This window comes from Macrobrachium nipponense, chromosome 10, assembly GCF_015104395.2.
Source record: "Macrobrachium nipponense isolate FS-2020 chromosome 10, ASM1510439v2, whole genome shotgun sequence".
NCBI classification, from domain to species: domain Eukaryota; kingdom Metazoa; phylum Arthropoda; class Malacostraca; order Decapoda; family Palaemonidae; genus Macrobrachium; species Macrobrachium nipponense.
The window spans coordinates 31,112,239-31,121,209 of record NC_087204.1 but is presented as its reverse complement, the minus strand read 5'-3'; positions in this window follow the sequence as shown (position 1 = coordinate 31,121,209).

The window sequence follows — 8,971 nt, the reverse complement described above, 5'->3', positions numbered from 1 at the left end:
TCACCAAGTGCCACATGAATACTTTATTGAGTAACATTCAGCCTGTAAACAAGTTTCCAAATTAAAACAAACCCCCAAATTGTAAACAGACACTTAAAATGTAATCCTAGTAGTTCTGTCACTTTTGACATTCTTAGCATTATAATGATTTTTTTTCCGTTTAATATAAGTGAGAACATTACTGATTTCTCAGTGAGAAGTGATTAACATTATCGACACCGTTCGTTACTAATGTCATGGAACCAGTGCTTTAATCATGAACGCTATTAAAAACGTAATAATGACACTAATAACCACTATGACATTCAATACAAAATTATTTTATTCTGCTTCAGGATCTCGACAACATTAGACAACTGATCTATAATGAATGACAGACAACACCATCCGAATTTATTCCAGGAAAATGACGCTGGATTTAGAGTCATATTACTACTTAGTTGCTTGCGGGTGTCATTCTACTTTCGGCAAGATATCGCGCAGTCAAAGTTGAGACAATTGAATGCTAACTCATTTCACGTTTTCCATTATCCTCCTATTCCTCGAAATGATTTGGGAAACTGAGGCGTATTGGAAGGCGCTTGGAACTTCGAAGGGAAATGAAGTCAGTTGGTGTTATTGTACCATAACACCTGATAACACTTTGGCAGTTATTAATTACCCAGTCATTTGCTTCTATTGGACTCCCTACCCCTTCAGGTATTGTTTGGGAAGTGGGTTTGGGTGGGAGGGTTTGGATACCGCGGGTTTTGGATACCAGCACATAAATGGTATTTATAATCGTGAAGATATTTGCAGTTGTTGTAAATGTATTGCCTCGGCATTCTTTATTTAATGGTCAAGGATTTAAGGTTCCAGATATGCGAGCACCACAGGCACGCGCACACACACATACACACGCGCAGAGAGAGAGAGAGAGAGAGAGAGAGAGAGAGAGAGAGAGAGAGAGAGAGAGAGCATCTACTCATGATCGCCTAACAGGTTTATAATTAACAGAGATTAAAGAGATCAACCGGATTCAAGTCTGATTCTCCTCAGCTTCGTCAATAAACGATTCCAATTCTGCCAGGATTTCCGGCCGTCAGTCAAGTTACTTTGATCTGCTGACACAATAAAAAAAAAAAAAAAAAATAGGATATTTAATTTCCCAGTCGTTACTCTGACAGGAGATGCGTTTGATATTACATTCGTGGTAGTAAGTCGCCGTGATGTTAAAAAAAAATGAGTAGCATAAGTAAAATAAAACAATTTTCTTTATAGATAGGATATATATACTATATATATATATATATATATATATATATATATTGTATGGATCGGGTAGATACACAAAGTCTATTGAGTAACATTCAACCTGTAAACAAGTTTCCAAATTAAAACAAACCCCCAAATTGTAAACAGACACTTAAAATGTAATCCTAATAAAACATGCAAAACAACACAGCAATATTCGTAAAATCAAATATAAAATGTAAGCAGTCTATTGTACCCAACACAGCAATAACACTAACTCCATTACAAATACAAACGTACAGGATATCCCACTATAACATTTTCAAATCCATCATAAATATAAGTACATATGATTAATCAATACAGTAACTTGCACCTTGGCGCTCCATATCAAACTCCCACACATCTTAACCACCGGGCAATGCTGGCCATACACCTCTGCCAGTACACTCTGGACGTATTACCTCTCCAAATAAATAAAAACAGAAATCAGCCTACATTTGCACACCCGGCTAGGAGGCCAATCGACACCTGTCAACACACACACAGAAATGACAGCCGGCAGCCGCCTCGCCCACCTCCTGAATCCCCAACAAAACACCATCACCTTGCGCAATAACTTGTTTCTAATAATATTCATAATTTGTTCAACATTAATTTTCTGTATTATGTAATGTTCCAAACAAAATATACAATTATAAATAATTATGATTACATCATACACTCCCCCCACCCCCCACCATAAAAATCAACATTCCACCACGCTCTTCAACAGGAAGTAAAACTATCAGTCTATGAGCAGACCGTTTAATTAACATATTGGTTTGACCTTTGTACTGTGGACCTGGTTTATGCACTTTATACCTCAAGGTTACATCTCGTACATGACCATCACTTCCAGGAACAGCTACGGCAACTTCGGCCATTTTCCATGCACCCTTTACAATATTGTTTTCCTGTATATGTACAATATCACCTGGTCTTAAATTCCTAAGCTTAGTATGCCATTTTTGCCTAACTAAAAGTGAAGGAAAATAATCTCGATGCCACCTCCTGCCAAAAAAAATTTACAATCTTCTGCATAAACTGAAAAATTTTGCCTTGGATTATTACTTTCATCCATAATCCACTTGGGACTCTGACACCTGCATGACCTAAGAGTAAGTCATTAGGGCAAAGATAAATGCCCAAACTGGGATCAAGCCCTGGTTTGAGACTGATTGGACGGCTATTCATTAAATTAGCAATCTCAAACATACAAGTCTGAAGCTCACTCCATGAAAGAATATTAGTACCAACAGACATCATAATACATCTCTTTACAGACTTTATCAGAGATTCGCTGCACCCATTCTCCCATGGAGCATCTGCAGACTTGTTGAATGTCCAACTCATTCCGAAAACACTACCAAACTCTGAAATTTGTGTCATATTCCAGTTCCCGGCCATAGTTCGCAATTCTTTGTTAGCTGCTACTAACTGTGTGCCTCCATCTGAATGCATACGCTTTTGGAAATCCTCTTATGGAGACAACCTACGTAATGTCATTAAAAAATTCTCTGTATCATAACCCTCTGCTAAATCTAAGTACACAGCTCTACTCACCATACAATTAAAGATTATCCCATAAACCCTTTTTCTAGTGCGCCTCTTGACCGTGTCTTTCACAATAAATGGTCCAAACAAATTAATAGCTGTATTAAAAAAGGGTGGGGTGGGTTGAAGTCTCTCAGATGGACACTGACCCATGCATTGCTCTTTAGTCTTCTTAGCCAATTTACGACAAATGACACACCAAGCCTTCACTGACTTTATAAGTTTCCTGGCTCCAGGCACCCAAACTTGGATTGCAATTTGGCCTAAGGTTACACTCGACAACAGCATGATCTATCTCATGGATGTGTTTAACATACAATTTTGTGAATGAATGCCTCACAGGTAACAATACGAATGTACTCCTGTTCCAATTATCCTTCAGCCGTACTGAAATCCTTTGAACAACACATATTAAACATTCCTCATTCATCACAGCTCCAAGTCTCGCATATCTCTTTTCCCAGTCATCAGCTATAGTCTTCTGGACCCACCCCACCCATATCTCCTTTACTACTTTCAGATCATCTGAGTGAGGAATTAAAAAGACACCTTTTAATGACCTCAACCTAACTGCCTTCAAAACTCTAGAAGTCACTCTTAAAAGCTTACTGTAACTACCATATCTATTTACATCAATTATAACAGTATTATCCCTATATAGATATTTACAATTTTGACTGGAGCAATATCTGGTAGTTCGAGATCGTTTGACTGACTGATGGGCCATTCACTAAACAGGTAAACACATAAATGGGGGTCCATTCTGCCATGAGAATCAGAATCTAAAAGCATAGGGTGTGTAGGCCTTGTAGTTAAGTCTGCTGGATTATTTCCTGAGGATGTCCAAAACCATTCAATAGATTTTGATTTAGTTTGAATTTCTGCTACTCTAGTAGCGACAAAAGTATTAAAACTGCTTGACTTATTACAAATTTGTGCTCTGACAATAGATGAATCAATAATATGTATGACTGACTCAAGTTCAATGTCTATTTCCTTCTCAATCACAGTCCTCAACGGCAGGCCAAACACAGCCCCACAACAACTCTAACCGTGGGATGGTGAGCTGTCGAGTAGGGGCAATCCTATTCTTTGCCATCAAGAGTTTACTTACAAAGGGTCCCTCCCTCACTTTCCACCTCAAGTACGCACAGGCTCCATAAGCTAACTTACTTGCATCTGCAAAAATTACTAAATCAGTCTTACCAACAGCATCTTTAGGCTTCACACATCTATGGAACGTCAAGGTTTCTAACTCATACAATTCTTTAAATAACTTTCTCCATCTTTCATACATATACTGTGGCATTGCTTCATCCCAATCTAATCTTCGCTCATTTTCACTGATGGTGGTTAGTAAATCGCGCATAAGCAACTTTGCTTTCAAGGTGAATGGCACAATGAACCCAAGGGGATCATATACCGAAGCAGTTTGACTGAGTACCATCCTTCGATTTAACGTATTCGGGAGTTTCTCATCGATTTCTGATTTCTTTATGGTGGCCTCCATTCGAATATTTTTTTTACTTTTTTAGAGAAATTTATCTTTATCACATAGAAAAAACAGGTTCCTCCTCCTTAGGATTCCAGTTCAAAAACCCCAGTACCTTTTACTTATCAGTTTTCAAGATGTTAAGAATATTATCTTCTGGGCTTTCACCTGACATAACCCAGTGCTTGATCTGAAATCCTCCCCAAGATAATATTGCATTAGCTTCTACAATACTTCTCATAGCCCTTTCAACCGTCGATACACTTGACACTATATCATCAACATACGAGTTGCGATTGATCATCTCTGCAGTTAGGGGAAAGGATTCATCCATCTCGGTGGTTTTACGTTAGGCCATCATTGCTATTATGCCACTAGGTCTATCACCAAAGATCACAGTAGTAAGCACATAGTGATCTGGCTCTCTGTCAGTTTCTAAGTCCTGCCACAAAAACCTATGAGTATATTGATCAAGTTCTGAAATTCGTACAGAGTTGTACATTCGCTTAATATCTGCTACGATGGCCACAGCATGTTGCCTAAAACATATCAATATAGCAGTCATGTTCTTTAGCACATCAGGGCCCTTTGCAAAGTAATCATTAAGTACGTGACCAAGGTAAGAGGAAGAAGAGTTGAACACAATTCTCAAAGGGGTAGAAACAGGGTCTGGCGTGTGGACTTCATGGTGGGGCAAGTAGTGAACGGGACCATTATAATTACTTATCTCATCTATGTTCAATTTTCTAGCAACTTCCCTATGAACCATAAGCTCAAAATCTGATCATTTTAATATTTTTTTAGAGTAATCGCTTCCAAGCTTTATTAACCTCCGTTCAGTAGATTTTAGTCTTCCATATGCAAGGGAAACATTATTAGGGAGTTTGTTAGGATCCTTAATCCATGGATAGCTTGCAATCCAATACCCATTTATTGAATCATAATCAAGTCCTTCTTCTATCTGTTTTAATTCCATTTCCTCCTTCAAGCTATGTTCCCCACTCAATGAACACTTCCCACGTTTACAACCACTACATTTAGGTATACATGAAGTTCCAAATTTCAACACTGAAAAAAAAATTTTCTAACTGTTTTGAGAGGTTCTCACTGTATCGTGGTATGATGTCATTGACCTCAGTAGCTACAGTCATGTGGCTAATCCTTACCGTTAAGACACTATTGGTACCGATATTCTTATTCATAACTGGATATGAACCTCTTACACACATTCCAAAATTGTTTTGCATTAGCTGTAAGGTATCAATGGTTCTAACCACTTGAGGTCTTGCCTGTTGGCCGACAAATTTTCCACTCCTCTACACCAAATAATTTATTTATCAATGTGGTGTCAAATTCTGCAATGTCAGATGTAATTTCATTGATACCACAAGCTTCAATAGTCCATTCAGTACCTGTCAAATCAGTAATTGGCACATTATAAACTTTAACTGTCAAACAGCTCAGTGCTATTTCCAACTTTAGTTACAGTGAGACTTACATCTTTACCTCTCAAACCCAACTTGTTTGCCATCCGATGCGTAATCATGGTTAAATTTGAACCTGGATCCCACAATGTTGCCACCTTTTGCCCTTTACTCTGCATATGTCCAATCATCAACAATACTCCCTCCCTCGACAATAAGTTATTTGATCCCTGTACTCGACTGGTGAAATAATTTTGTACAAACAAAGAATGGAGTATAGGGTGGTGAGGTCTGCCGCATACTTCATTATTTTGATCTTTAATATGACATAACTCTCTGTTGAAACAGTCCCTACTGACATGTCCCTTTCGTAAGCAGATGAAGCATACTCTATTGCTTTTTAACAGCTCATATTTAGATTTATTATCCAAGTGCTGAAACCCTGAACAATCTAAAATGCTATGGGAAGCTGTACCATGAAACCAACAGTTCGTATTGATGTTAGGTGACATGTTAGGTCTACTCCTAGCTTGACTTGATAAGTTTGAAGCAATTTGGTTCATGTTTACAATACATTCATTTAATTGTTGTTGTTGTGACTCTTGGTTTTCTCTTAACTGCTTAATTGCTTCATTCAAATTATCTGAATAACAGTGATCCTCATGAGTCGCACTGCTGGGCCCCCACTGCTGCCCTATCAGTGGTTGTACTTGACCTCACTCCTTCCTGCACATACTCTATTACCTTCCTTTCTTTTTCTAAAAATTCTAATAATTCTCCAAATTCCTTCTCACTTTGGGACTCACTAGCTTTTAAAACCCATTCCCTTTTCAATGTTGCTGGTAAGAGCTTTTCTACTAAGCTAATTACAGTAGTGTTATTCATTTCTGATTTAAGATCTAGCTTACTCATATCAAGCCGTCCCTACTCCACAGTATTCACCAATTCCACAAGTTTTTTGTTGTTGCCTTCTGGCACAGGCTTAAGGGCTCTTATCTCACACAAAACAGAGTCCACCACCTTTATTACATTTCCAAATTTTTCATCAAGTCTGGCCATCATCTTATGGAAATCATCATCAACCCCAAGTACCACTTTCAAGGCTTCGCCTAACAAACACTGCTTAAGGACATATGGATCCTCCCCATAGTGCTTAATCATTAATCTGTCAAAGTCCTTTCTAAAGGATGGGTACAGTCTTATTTGTCCATCAAATCTACGAGGTTCAAGCTTCTTAACTATAAACTTTGTGTTGTCTGTTTTTTGCTTACCCTTTTCACTGTCTATTTTCGCAAGTATTTGAGAATGTGCCTAACATTTCAACCTATACACTTCAATTATATAATCCTCAGCCGATTCTAATAGGCTAACATAATTCTCATGAGACTCATCAATGCACAAAATAAAATCATCATTAGCCTTTTCTAACCTCTTATAGGCGTCACAGACCTCATCAAATGCAGGCTTCAAAATCTCTGTCGAGTCATCTTGCTTCACACTCTCGTCGAACAGTTTCAGAGTTCGGATGAATTTCCTCCCCTCCGATGTACGCACTGTCTTAGCTCGATCCATCTTGACTAGCAGGGATGTGTAGAATGTCCAATCAAAGTTCCCTCAACCATTGTAGCAGGCGCTGAATTGTATGGATCGGGTAGATACAAAGTCACCAAGTGCCACATGAATACTTTATTGAGTAACATTCAGCCTGTAAACAAGTTTCCAAATTAAAACAAACCCCCAAATTGTAAACAGACACTTAAAATGTAATCCTAATAAAACATGCAAAACAACACAGCAATATTCGTAAAATCAAATATAAAATGTAAGCAGTCTGTTGTACCCAACACAGCAATAACACTAACTCCATTACAAACACAAACGTACAGGATATCCCACTATAACATTTTCAAATCCATCATAAATATAAGTACATATGATTAATCAATACAGTAACTTGCACCTTGGCGCTCCATATCAAACTCCCACACATGCTTAACCGGGGCGCATATTCCTGAAGTCTGGATGGAAATAGACCCTCTTGGTTATTAGAACCAATCAGAGCGTGTTTTGGAGCGGTGACGTCGTGAGACCCCGCCCTCCTTAGTGTTACCACCTATAAACTTTTCTTAATTCTTGCAAAAGCACCAGTTTTGAAAATATTAATCTTATATAATACGTTATAATATTGGTAAATATATTAGTTATTATAGATGCATACAGAATATATGTATCAACTATGCTGTACTAGCTAGCATTTACGCTGGCGTATATTATTATAAAAAGGTACTGAGAGTCTGAGTACGTAAGGTATATGGCACCATTGCTCAATGTAAACAAACAGACCTAGCACTGAAGAAGCTCCTCAGTCCTCAAGCGTCTGGATTCCGTAAAAACTGCAAACCAGCTGAATAGTTTGCTGCATTGCACTGGAAGTGCAATAAGGAATGGTGGAGCTGGGCGAGGTAAGATACCTTGTCAGCCAACCTCCATCGCAAGTCGCTCAATTGGCAGGCCAAGGAGAGCTGCACCGCTGTGTAAAGGCCGTCATCTGACAGGTGTTGTCTTTACAACCTAAACGTCCCCGTAATTTGGCTCACAACATTTCCTGCAACGTGGCCATTGGGAAATCTCATGGCACAAATCATTAAGTGTAAAATAGTGATATTTATGTATATTTTTTTATTGGCATATATTTGATTCAAATGTAAAATAGGAAACCTATTCTCGCACTTCACAATAGTTTTTGATTAGTGTTAAGGCAACATATTAATTTTATGTGTTTATTATAGCTCTTAATACATGAATTATTCGATTTTTATTGTATCTGGTTGACAATGGAACTGTGCAGTTTGGAGTCAATCAACTTTGGTATGATGCACAATGTGAGTAATCTTTTGTATATAATAAACTTTTGTATAAAATAATCTTTTGTAAATAATTTGTTTTTTCCTTATATTCCAAGCTATGCAGTTTATTTTAAAATTTACATTGAAATATCAGCAAAGGAAAGCTTTTTGGTATCCGAAGCTGCAATGGTAATATGTATAATATAAGCAAAGCAAAAATTTTGCATAGTTTAGGATATCTGCACAACAAAACTTGAGCATGGCCTTGGTTGTAATACACAGCGTAAATTTGTGCTTTATTACATATCTGTGCAAATTGAACATTTTTTCTGGTATATTTTTCTTTGACTAGAATGAATTTGCTACTCATTTCTGTTGGA